This window comes from Silene latifolia, chromosome Y (genome assembly GCF_048544455.1).
Source record: "Silene latifolia isolate original U9 population chromosome Y, ASM4854445v1, whole genome shotgun sequence".
NCBI classification, from domain to species: Eukaryota; Viridiplantae; Streptophyta; class Magnoliopsida; order Caryophyllales; family Caryophyllaceae; genus Silene; species Silene latifolia.
This window is the reverse complement of record NC_133538.1, coordinates 367,493,731-367,506,151: the sequence shown is the minus strand read 5'-3', so window position 1 is coordinate 367,506,151 and position 12,421 is coordinate 367,493,731.

Genomic DNA, 12,421 nt, shown 5'->3' with positions numbered 1-12,421 from the left:
AAAGAAGGTAAAAACCTTATATAAAATACACGCATGAAACCACGTCCAACCGCAGGTGGAGACGTGGTGGTTTCAAGTCCTTACCTGGAGCAAGACGTGTGTTGCAGTGGGAGACTGTATTAAATATACTATTTAATAGACCTGGTAAACGGGCAAGTCAGGTTAGTGTTGATGTGGAAAACCGGGGTCCAAAAAAGGAAAGGTTTTCATTTGAAAAGAGTCACAACCAAGTCTTAGGAAAACTCGGAATCCTTTTAAGAAAATGGGTTCATTGTGAAAGTACGTGATGGGAAGTTTGTTAATAAAACACCCACCCTCGCTTGAAAAATCGGCCTTTACTAAGGAACGTGATGGTTGATCGTTATATGAAGTGCAACCATGTTGTTTGAGCCTAGCATGTGAATTTGGTTTCTAATCGTTTAATGGAACTAAACTACTTTGTCAAAGTGATTTAGCATGTGAGGTTGATTTGAACTATCTAAATAAGCATTCATAACATGGCTCAGATGGGAATGAGGGAGCCGTTGGGGAGCTAACTATTTCTACCCAGGAAATTCTTGCCGACTTGATGCGCACACAAGTGAAAATATATACAACTCGATCTATATACAATTGTCTAGACAACACTACGACACACGCCCACTTAGGCGTCATACTAGACCTTGGAAAACGTGCCAACGGGGAAACCATGGCTCATGTTGAGCCTTATATTTTACACTATCGCCAGGGTATAACTCGGCCTAGCAGTATCATTCTGTGGACATAGCCACCTGCAACGCCCAGCCAATTTGTGGACATGCAGCGGTCTTTTGAAAGCCATGCTCGGCGGCGTAAAAATGCTTTCGACCGGATCGTTTTAGATCCGTCGTTTTCGTCTCGGCGAGGGTCTTGAAACGATGAAAGAGATCTTAGGAGTCGCCACCAAGCATTTGTGGGATGCTTGGAACCCGTTCGAATCCACTTTATACCTAGGTTAACCAAGGCAAAAAGCGGTGTTTGACATAGGTACTAAAGAAAAGGAGTCGTTCCTCTTCAGCCTCCTATCTCTAGAATGACTCTCGTACGCCCTGGATAAGGTCGTACACTATCCAAAGTTCCTGAGTAAGAGGTGAAGGTACATATTGGGAAGCCCTTTAATCGGACACCCAATCCCGCCCACGGTAGCGGCCTCTACTGATCGATCTTGGTTGGTTAAATGCAAAAGTTGATAAAACGGGTAAATGCATGAATGCGCATCGATAAGTTTGAACCTAACATGTGAGCTTTCTATGTCGGTTGTTTAATCCAAGTATCAAGCATTTGATGTCAAGTTGGATTTAATGTTGATTTGCATGCACGACGGAAATTAAACATCCATTTACCGAGTTAGGTTTATGGTGCATAATGTGATCCATTTGTCTTAGTAAGGCGTTTTGAAAATACAATGTAAAATGGGCAGATTCGTCATCTGATCCATCCTGTATTCGGGTTAACCGAAGTAGGGATCGTCCTACAAGTGCTGGAAGGAAACAAGGTCTACATCAGGCAGCCTATATAGGCGCGAGCCATCAAGCGATGCAAACAGGCCTGTCCTGGTTTGAAAATGGGAAAATGATTAGCTTGTTTAGGTGCGGGTCAACAGACGATTGAAGGACGTCTTCTGACCATTAAAAAGTTTGTTAAATGGTTTGAAAAGAGGGTGTTTGAACCCGTCTTTATTTGAAAAGATCGTTTAGACCGCTTTTATATTGATGTGAAGAACGAGACTTGAAACATTATTTTGACAATATTCGATGTCGGGTTCGGTTTTGCAAGTTTGACATGAATAGTTTTGAAAATGATTATGAACTAATTGTTTTAAGTTCATTTGTTTGTGATTAGTCAATGTTTATCATCGTACTCGGGTTAAAATCCGACATGGTATGTAAAACCAAGGATGATTTTGTATTTATGACTAATGCATTTGTTTTGAAAATGTAAAGAAATGAAATAAAAGATTTTAAATACCTTTTAAAATGTATTTAACCATATATTATCACCGAAACATGGATTAAACCGTCATGGTATTAGGAACCAAGGGTGAAAATGTTTTATGGTTAAAAGTTTATCATGAAAGAAATGATTTGAAATATTTGAAATGGTAAAAAACCGATTACAAATAAGAAATGAATTAAAGGGGAAGACGAAATCAAACACGGCTGTATTAAGGCCTGAGAGGGGCTTTAGGCGCGAGCCCTACTTCTATACAAGCAGCTCCTGTCTCCGGCCAAAATCCAGTTTTGGCTCATTTAACCCATATTTGAATCATGTTATGCATGTTTTAGCATGTTATAGTCATAAAACAGATGAACAACATGATAGACGAGGATCTTTACACCCTCAAACTTACATGTTAGGCTTGAGACGAGAAATCGACGAAAGTGTATCAACTTGCTTGGTCGGAAAACTCGGTTTGAAAACCGTTTTAGCAATGTAAAAGAGTGTTTTAATTTTAGTGGTGGTGTAGTTGGTCGAGATAGTCGGTCAAGTGATTTAATGCACGATGACGGTACCAAACAATGTGTAAGGCTTGTGTTTTCGATCGGCAAGTCAAAAACTCGTGTCGGTTTGTGACTTGAGAAGTTGAGTCTAGAATTTTAAGGGAGAAATGAGGGGGCGGACACTCGCGTCAGGTGTTATGGTGTGTGAAGATGGGTATTTATAGAGAAATGGGTGGTTGTGTGCGTTTTGAGCGACGTGGCCGCATGGGCTGCTCGAGGAGGCGCGAGCTAATTCGCGGGTCTTCGAGGTGTCTTGTCACTATCACGTAATTGAAATCATGATTTGTTCTATCCTATGTTTTGGATGACTTGATTTGTACTTGACCATGAAGTATTCCGGGAACACTAAACATGTAAGTCTTGAAAAGTTGTGTTTTTTGTGTTTGACTCGGTTTGACTCGTTGTTGGTGTCTGGATTTGAATTTTGAGTTGATTTTTGGTCCGGTGTCGGTTTTAACTGTAGTTAGTGTCATTGTGACCCCGTCGTCATGCATTAAACACTCCAGGTACTTTTAAAAAGTTTTGAAATATTTTGTTTTCGAAATCTTTTTAAGTTTTCCGACGTGTAGTTGTACAAAACTGTCGATTAAACGCTGCGATTCCTAAGCATGTTTAGTCCGATAATCATCGGGTGTTTGTTGGAAACTTGAAAGATACTGGGTATCTATAGAGCCCCCACTTTGACTGAGGCTTGGACAGAGTGAAAGTCAAGTATAGCCCCCAGGTCAATCGAAGATTATAACCTGGAGACCGAAGCGACGTCGAGGCTGCTCAAAAGGGTTCAGGCCGAGGACCTGCCGTCGGGAAGGGCGACGCCAAGGCTACTCGGGGATATGAGTCAAGGACCTATCATCGGGAACAGTTTAGAATCAGTCGACTGTGCGTGCCGGTCGTTTAAAGTCCGTTAGACTACGTACAAAGGCTCGCCATCCATAAGAAGGAGTCATACCTGAGGCATCTTCAGGATATGTCCTTGAGTTGTTTCTTATTTGCGGACAAAGGCTCGCCAGCCGTGTTGCGGATATGATGGGGCTCGTTAGCCGCTAGCGGATATAAAGGGGCTCGCCAGCCGCGTTGCGGATATGAAGGGGCTCGGCAGCCGCTCACGGATATGAAGGGGATCGCCAGCCGCGTGGCGGATATGAAGGGGCTCGCCAGCCGCATCGCGGATATGAAAGGGCTCGCCAGCAGCGTTGCAGATATGAAGGGGTTCGCCAGCCGCGTTGAATGCGATGCGTTTCGAGACTCGCTAGCCGCGTTGAATGTGTTGCGTTTTGGGGGCTCGCCAGCCATGTTGAATGTGTTGCGTTTTGGGGCTCGCCAGCTATGTTGAATGTCGACTGATCGATTGTGGGAAATAGCCGCGTTGGACAGGCCTATTTCGAGAAGTTGTTTGAGTTAGCGGGCTTCGTGAGGGAGCCTCCGATATCCTATTGGGGAATCTCGGCGTTTATATCAGATGTCTGTGGCGTCGGAAAGGGGTAGGCTGGTGAGCTTGACTCCCGTGGTTGGCGGTGATCTTGAATCTCGAAGAGAGATAGCGGTTTTTATTGCCGTTTATTTTGTGGAAAAAGGACAGATGTATATTCTGCCATCTGACGTGTGTTTGGGGAGGACGATTTTAATTTCGTCTTCCCATGATTTGAGATTTGTGAAGGGTAGTGAATTTCACCACCCCTCTTTGAAGGTTTGACAGTTTTTAATGCCGTTTGTTTGAGGTTTGAACATGTCGCTGAAAATCTTGTGAGAATAGCGAATTTGAACTTCACTATTGATTTTTGTATTTGAAAGATGACGGTTTTTATTGCCGTTGTTGAAAGTTTGTGAAAATAGCGAATTTGAATTTCGCTACTTCGTTTTCGTTTTTGAGAGAGGACGGTTTTTATTGCCGTCGTCGAAAATATGTGAAAATAGCAAATTTGAATTTCACTACTTATTTTTGTATTTGAAAGATGACGGGTTTTAATGCCGTCGTTGAAAATTTGTGAAAATAGTGAATTTGAATTTCACTATTTTGTTTTTGTATTTGAAAAATGACGGTTTATAATGCTGTCGTTGAAAATTTGTGAAAATAGCGAATTTGAATTTCACTATTGACTTTTGTATTTGAAAGATGACGGTTTTTATTGCCGTCGTTGAAAGTTTGTGAAAATAGCGAATTTGAATTTCGCTACTTCGTTTTCATTTTTGAGAGATGACGGTTTTTATTGCCGTCGTCGAAAATTTGTGAAAAAAGCGAATTTGAGTTTCACTACTTATTTTTGTATTTGAAAGATGACGATTTTTAATGCCGTCGTTGAAAATTTGTGAAAATAGTGAATTTGAATTTCACTATTTTGTTTTTGTATTTGAAAAATGATGGTTTTTAATGCCGTCGTTGAAAATTTGTGAAAATAGCAAATTTGAATTTCACTATTGACTTTTGTGTTTGAAAGATGACGGTTTTTATTGCCGTCGTTGAAAGTTTGTGAAAATAGCGAATTTGATTTTTCGCTACTTCGTTTTCGTTTTTGAGTGATGAAGGAGCTTCCTATTTTACGTAAAAAGACGCAAGAATAGGAAGCTCCCATTCCCATCGTCTTCTTCGACACAACACACGATAATCACAAAAAATCGCCATTTTCGACCTTGCTTTATCGCTTGCATTTGAATTTCGCTACTTCGTTTTCATTTTTGAGAGATGACGGTTTTTATTGCCGTCGTCGAAAATTTGTGAAAAAAGCGAATTTGAGTTTCACTACTTATTTTTGTATTTGAAAGATGACGATTTTTAATGCCGTCGTTGAAAATTTGTGAAAATAGTGAATTTGAATTTCACTATTTTGTTTTTGTATTTGAAAAATGATGGTTTTTAATGCCGTCGTTGAAAATTTGTGAAAATAGCAAATTTGAATTTCACTATTGACTTTTGTGTTTGAAAGATGACGGTTTTTATTGCCGTCGTTGAAAGTTTGTGAAAATAGCGAATTTGATTTTTCGCTACTTCGTTTTCGTTTTTGAGTGATGAAGGGAGCTTCCCTATTTTCTGTAAAAAGACGCAAGAATAGGAAGCTCCCCATTCCCATCGTCTTCTTCGACACAACACACGATAATCACAAAAAATCGCCATTTTCGACCTTGCTTTATCGCTTGCATTTGAATTTCGCTACTTCGTTTTCATTTTTGAGAGATGACGGTTTTTATTGCCGTCGTCGAAAATTTGTGAAAAAAGCGAATTTGAGTTTCACTACTTATTTTTGTATTTGAAAGATGACGATTTTTAATGCCGTCGTTGAAAATTTGTGAAAATAGTGAATTTGAATTTCACTATTTTGTTTTTGTATTTGAAAAATGATGGTTTTTAATGCCGTCGTTGAAAATTTGTGAAAATAGCAAATTTGAATTTCACTATTGACTTTTGTGTTTGAAAGATGACGGTTTTTATTGCCGTCGTTGAAAGTTTGTGAAAATAGCGAATTTGATTTTTCGCTACTTCGTTTTCGTTTTTGAGTGATGAAGGGAGCTTCCCTATTTTCTGTAAAAAGACGCAAGAATAGGAAGCTCCCCATTCCCATCGTCTTCTTCGACACAACACACGATAATCACAAAAAATCGCCATTTTCGACCTTGCTTTATCGCTTGCATTTGTGCCATTGTCATCATGTCTTCTCAAGATATGTAAATCCTTTTGAATCCATTTGAATTTGTTTGTCTTTTGGTTAATTGAATTAGGGCGAGACCCTAAACTTTCGGAAATTAAATTTGGCGTTTCTGTTTAACCCACTTTCGAGTGAAATTGATGATTGCATTAGGTTAGAAACCTGTTTAGGAGTATAAGGGTACTTTTAGTTTGCATTTTGGTCCCCGTTCCCGGTCCCTAGGCTCGAAAAACGTGAATGAAACGAAAAAATCGTCTTATTTCGCAAATGCCAAGTTTGTTTGCTTGAGTTGTGGGCCCCACTAGGTTGTATTGTAGTCGGGGAAGACCGTCTTTGCCATATTGAACCTTCGTTGGGTGTTGTGGGCAAAATTTGAGTTTTTGCCTTTTTGTGACGGTCTTATGTCTGATGAAATAAGCGTCCGCTTGGGGTCAAATTGAGTAAGTTTGTCTTGAGATGGACCTTAACGGTAGTTTAGGTCACTTTGAGACGTGATTAAATCATGTTGCTTTGCTGTGGTCGTATTTTGAATTTTTGACCTGTTTGTGCGTGAATTGGCGTAAAATTGCCTTTTTAAGCTGTGAAAAATACCCAGTTGTGTCGGGAATTTTTGTTGTTGTTTTGCGGGCCTTGTGTGGGCCTTGAGGTGTTGGGTGGTTTTTGAAATTTTTTGTTGTTGTTTTGACTCGTCTTTTGATTGAAAAGAAGGGCAAGTCGTTTTTTGTGCGGTTTTTGTGAAGTGTTTTTGTTGGTTGGGTTTGGGCGGGCTTGCCCTTAATTTTGTTTTGCATTTGCAGTTTTTTTTTTTTTTTTGGATTTGTCCATTTTGTGCCGTCGTAATGTCGAGATTTCGGCTGACGTTTTCTGTTTTGTCCTGATGGCAGGGGAGTGTTCTGGGCCCAATGGGTCAGTTGCTGTGACCTTAGAGGTCTTTTTTGGGACCAGGCCGGTTAGCACACCGGCGAGTGCGCCTGAGGCGGTGGTAGAGGATGTTTCCGATGAGGAGGGGCCTACTAAGGAGGCCGTTAGAGCCGAGGGAGCCACGAAGGCTCGTGAGGAGCCCGTTGTTGGGGCCGTTGGTGCTGAGGGAGCCATAGGGGCTCGGGAGGAGCCTGCTGTTGAGGCTATTGGTGCTAGGAGGGCTCAAACAGGGTCTGAGGACGGTACTTCTGGGCAGAGGGTTGGTACCACTAGGAGGAGGGGTCCTCGACAAACTAGACAGGAGATTCAGAAGGTCGCTAGGGCCGTTGAGAGGCCTCCTTCTCGCCGCGTGGAGTCTCGTGGAGGAAAGAGACGGAGAGTTGAGGTGGATGCGGATGACGCCTTCGTCGCAAGCTGGGATGTTAGACGGGTTACGGCTCCCCGGGGGTAGAACCTGGGGCCGGCGCCTGCTTGGGCTGAGGGCTTTGACGGTAGCCAGCTGTTGTTGCGGCAAAACACTCACATCTCCTACCGTGCACACGAGGATTTGGTGAGTTTGCCGCTTTGTTGAGATTTTGCTGTTTTTGTTGTTTCAGACCTGAATAGGTATTCTGATGTTGTTTGTTTCCCAAATTCAGGAGATTGCTACCATGAGGACCTTCTCATGCTTCTCGACTTATTTGGGTTTCTACGACGTTCTCCGGGTCGGTACGGGGGCGTTGATAGAGAGGTCGGCTATGGGGCCGTTGGTGGCTATTTGGCGTGACATTCACAGGGCTTCGATTAGGTCGAACCTGTGTTTGATCCGTGCTATGTTGGACCGTTACTGGGACACAACATTGTCATTCCACATGGAGTTTGGGGAGCTCGATGTCACCTTGGAGGACTTTGCCATGATATCAGGCCTTCCCTGTGGCGAGATGCCTGTTGAGTTGCCAGAAACGCCGGACAGAGTGTCTTCCGCCGTGGTTATGGATTTGATCGACAAGGTTTTGCCTGCGCCGACTGACATCACTCCTTTCCTGATCGCGAACACATATGTGAGGGACCACTTCAGGGGGAGAGTGGCGGGCTATGTTCCGGCGCCGTTGGCGAGTCCGGAGGCTGAGTCTGACGCGTAGGAGGCACAATTGTGGTTGTGGTACTTCTTGGGTACCATGTACTTTGGTGACAAGAGTGAGCGCTTGTCGACCAAGGTACTTCCTTTGCTTGCTCACCTGGACGCCCTGGGTCAGTTTGACTGGGTGACGCTGGCTTTGGCGAGTTTTACCTGTTACCTGCATGCTGCACTTCGTCCGGAGGTGATGGGGGATGGGAGTTCTCCGGCTTTGGTTGGTCCCGGCCTCATCTTGGAGGTACGAGCATTTTTGTGTTTTTTGTTGACTTTGGTTTTGGTTTTGATTTTGTTTTGTGGTTGATTTTTGGATTGAGTTTGAGTTTTGGCAAATTTTGAAAAAATTGGCTGATTTGTGATTGCTGTGTTTTGTTACAGGCTTGGTTGTATGCTTATTTCGTCCCCTTGCGCCTGAGGACAACTGGTGACGTTCCTTCAGCTTACCCTACTATGAGGGCTTGGACGGTGGCTCGGAAGAAGTCGACCAAGTCGACTTATGAGGACTGTAGGCATCGGATGAACGCCCTCCGAGTTGGTGACGTAAGTCGTTGCTTCTTATCTCTTTTGTTTTGTAGAAATGGATAGAGATAAGATGACTAGGTAGCCTAGAGACCCCCCCTAGCTAGTTGATTAGCTTTGGCTTAAGTGCAGTTTGTCGTGTGGCATTGGGAGCACTACACAGGTGTGCCGGCTGCTGTCAGGGAGCATCTACGACCTGGCAGTTCCCAGCGTTTGTACCTCGAGATGGCAATCGAGCCGGTTCGGTACCTGGGCGAGCGTCTAGCTCGTTAGTGTTTTAGTGAGACCTTTGTGGTGTCAGTCGATCCGCCTAGGGTGTTGTTCCAGGAGTCGACACCCGATGAGGTTGAGGAGCACCTTGACGGTCGCGGAGGTGAGGAGCTGTTGTTATGGGAGGCCGACTACGACACCTTCCGCTTGTCGAGGCTTGCCTGGTACCCGATTGAAATATGTTTTCCTCTGTTCTTTGTTTTCATTGCCTCCTTTTGATAGAAGGATTTGTTACCTTCGATGCGGATCCATATTGTAGGGTGTCGACGCGTTGATGAGGACCCAGCCCCCAGTTTTCTCGACACAGACCACCTTTCAGGGGCCGGGTGTTGAGGAGCTACAGCTGCGTCTGCCAGAGCCTGCGGCCGCTGAGGTGATCGACGCTGTCATGGAGTGGAGGTTGACAGTTCTGACTTATTTGAATACTCCTCCTCGTTTGTATTTTGCCTTGCATTTTTGTTGTGTTGAAGGACATTTCTGGTTGTAGGTGTCGATCGCTAGTCATCAAGCTTTGTGGCAGATGGCTAACCGGTGGAGGGTACTTGCTGGTGACCTGGCTGCGAGGGAGTCTCGACTTGCGCAGGTGCTTTTTGTTGGTTGTTTTTGTGTTTTTGCGTTGCCTTTCACGTTTAGATCTCAATGACCTGTATTGTATTTTGCAGGGTACTGCGGATCGGCGGAGCTTGCTCGGGTCCGTGCTGATTTGGACGCAGCGAGGTCGACGATCCAGGCATAGAAGCTGGGGATCATCAGTCGGGACATGGAGCTGAGGCGTCGTAAGGACGGGTTGCGGAGCCGAGATGCAGAGATTGCCTCTCTCAGGGCTCAGTTGGATGCGACGGAGGAGCTTCGCGTCACCATGTAGTACGAGACGTTGAAGAGTTCTCCGGAGAGGGGGCCCGAGCAGGAGGTGGTGTCTGCTTTGCTCGCGACTCCTCGTGAGACTGAGACTGGCCCACCGGGAGGCGTTGAGTAGTTGTAGTTGTTTGCCTGTGTTTTGGACTTTTGTTTGTACATATTTACATTTTGCGTGAGGCGGGTTGTATATATATATTTTTGGTTTGTGGTTTATTTGTTTTTGGCTTTTTTGTGTTGTGTTTTGGAGAAGCGCGGTTAGCTGTTGATTACCTTTTTGCTTTGCATTTGTTCCTGCATCGTTAGTGTAGAAAACAAGCAATAGGTAACATGTACGCATAAACGTAAACACGCAAAAGCATTTGAGAAAAACAAAAATAACCACGATGACTCGAAATTAAAATTTGAAAATTAAATTTTGAAAACTCCGCGACAGGTCATTACGTTTGGATTTTTCAAAAGAAATTGATTTAAAATTTTAGGCAATTAACTCGTGTTTGAATTATGCATCGAATTTTGCTAAAAATTGATTTGTAACTCGAAAAACTAAAACCCAAACCGTCACGGATGAATTTCAAAAGGGATTTTTGCGAGTGTATTTGAATTGATTTTTGTGAGATCAAGAATTGGATTTGCAAGAGCTTGAATTTTTGAAAAAAATTGACGTCGGGTTATCAATTCTCGAATTTTGTGGGAAAATACAAAAAAGCGAAAAATTTTCGGAATTTCGACCGACATGGAAATGATCCATCGCGGATCGGGGCGACTAGCTCGGAATTTTTGGAATTTCGACCGACATGGAAACGATCCTTCGCGGATCGGGGCAACTAGCTCTTCCCTCTAAAAAAAGAAGAGAAAAACCCGTTTGTTTAAAGCTGCGCTATGGAAACCGTGCCGGATTTCGTAAAACGCGAAAACAAGGAAATGTGAGTGTGAGAAAACACAAAAATTCCTGGATAGGCCCAAAGAGACGCGAGCCCTATGGCGGGAGTGTTTAGGTGTCAGGAAGAAACACAACTTGATAGGGACAAATCAAGGTGCGGATCCTGGGAACTAGCCCAAAGAGGCGCGAGGCCATGAGCGATGGAAGGGAGCTTCCCCTTTTTCGGAAAAAAGCGCTGATTGTTTTGTATAAATAGGGAAGTTTGTGCTTCATTGTTTCATCATCCGAAACACGAAAAATATCTCTACGAAAACCTTTCTTCTTCTTCTTCTTCTTCCACAAAATAAGTCATGGATGCTTTCGAAAATAGGTTGCGACATTGGTGTTGGGATTTTTCGCCTCCCGAGAAATATCAACTCGTTGTAATGGGAGTTGGTCAATTGTTGGTGCTTCGTCAAGTCAAGGTGCAATCCTCATTCCTTGAAGCATGCTCTCGGTTTTGGGATTCAAAACATCATGTTTTCGTTTTCCCGAAAAGTGAAATTTGTCCTCTTGCCGAAGAAGTCGGCGCCATTGGTGGATGGCCGGGTTGTACTCCGGTGCTTCCCCTGACTTGGTTGTGTTATAAAGAGAAGTTTCGTTCAATATTGGGCTTGTCAACAAGTCGAGTGAACTTTCTCCTTGCTCCCCATGGTGTGGATATGTTGGCTCTTATCAACATTTTCTTAAACCGGTTGGATGTTAATGTTTCTGAGGTGGCTAGGAGAAGGGCTCTTGCCTTTTGCCTAGTGCATGCATACCTACTTGTCGATGCCTTGAAGAAGGAGGGGTCAAAGTGTTATGGTAGTATGACCCTTGTGCATATAGTTGAGAAAATGGAGCATGGTAGGGATCCATCATGGTTGGTGCTTGGCGAGAATATCGAAGCCTTGGATAAGAAGGGCTCTTGTGGAGAAGCTCCCTCGTTCGGATCTCCAAGGATCCTCCAAGTGTGGCTCTTGGAGAGGCTAACGTATGTAGAGCCTCCGGCCGATTCTTCTTCTTACTCCTTCCATCAACTTACTATGAGGAAGAAGTTGTACTCGGATAGTTTTGCATCCACCGAGGCCTATTGGACCTCGATATTGGTGAAGGAGGGTTGATACGTGCAAATTGTATAGTCTTTTTAGCCTATTTTAGCACGTATTTCCATGCATTTTTGTATTGTTTACATAGTATTATGGCTCGAATTGGCTACTTTGGTTCGTTTTGCCCGTTTTGTAGAAATGAACGCGAAAGTAGTGGAATCGTACCATTTTTCGTCCTTTTTGCATGCATTTTGAGGAGACGGGATTTTCCAGAGTGAGATACTGCATTGGAATGCGTGAAGGCACGGTTTACGAGGCAGTCGGGTATGAGATTGGGCTGATTTGAAGGAAGAAGGCTCGATCGAGTGGTTTTATTACTCGATCGAGTGCTTTTTATAGCCATGGTTGATCGATCGAGTAGTTATTTACTTGATCAAGAAGTGCTTAAAAGAGAGGTTACTCGGTCGAGTAACTATTCTACTCGATCGAGTAGATTTTCTGGAGTTTTGCTCAATCGAGTGGATTTATTCTACTCGATCGAGTGGTTTAGGCTTTCGTGGGCTTTAATTAGCCCGTGAACGTGTTTTAGTTTTTGGATTTAGTTTGTTTTCTATTTAAACTTTCGTTAACTAGGT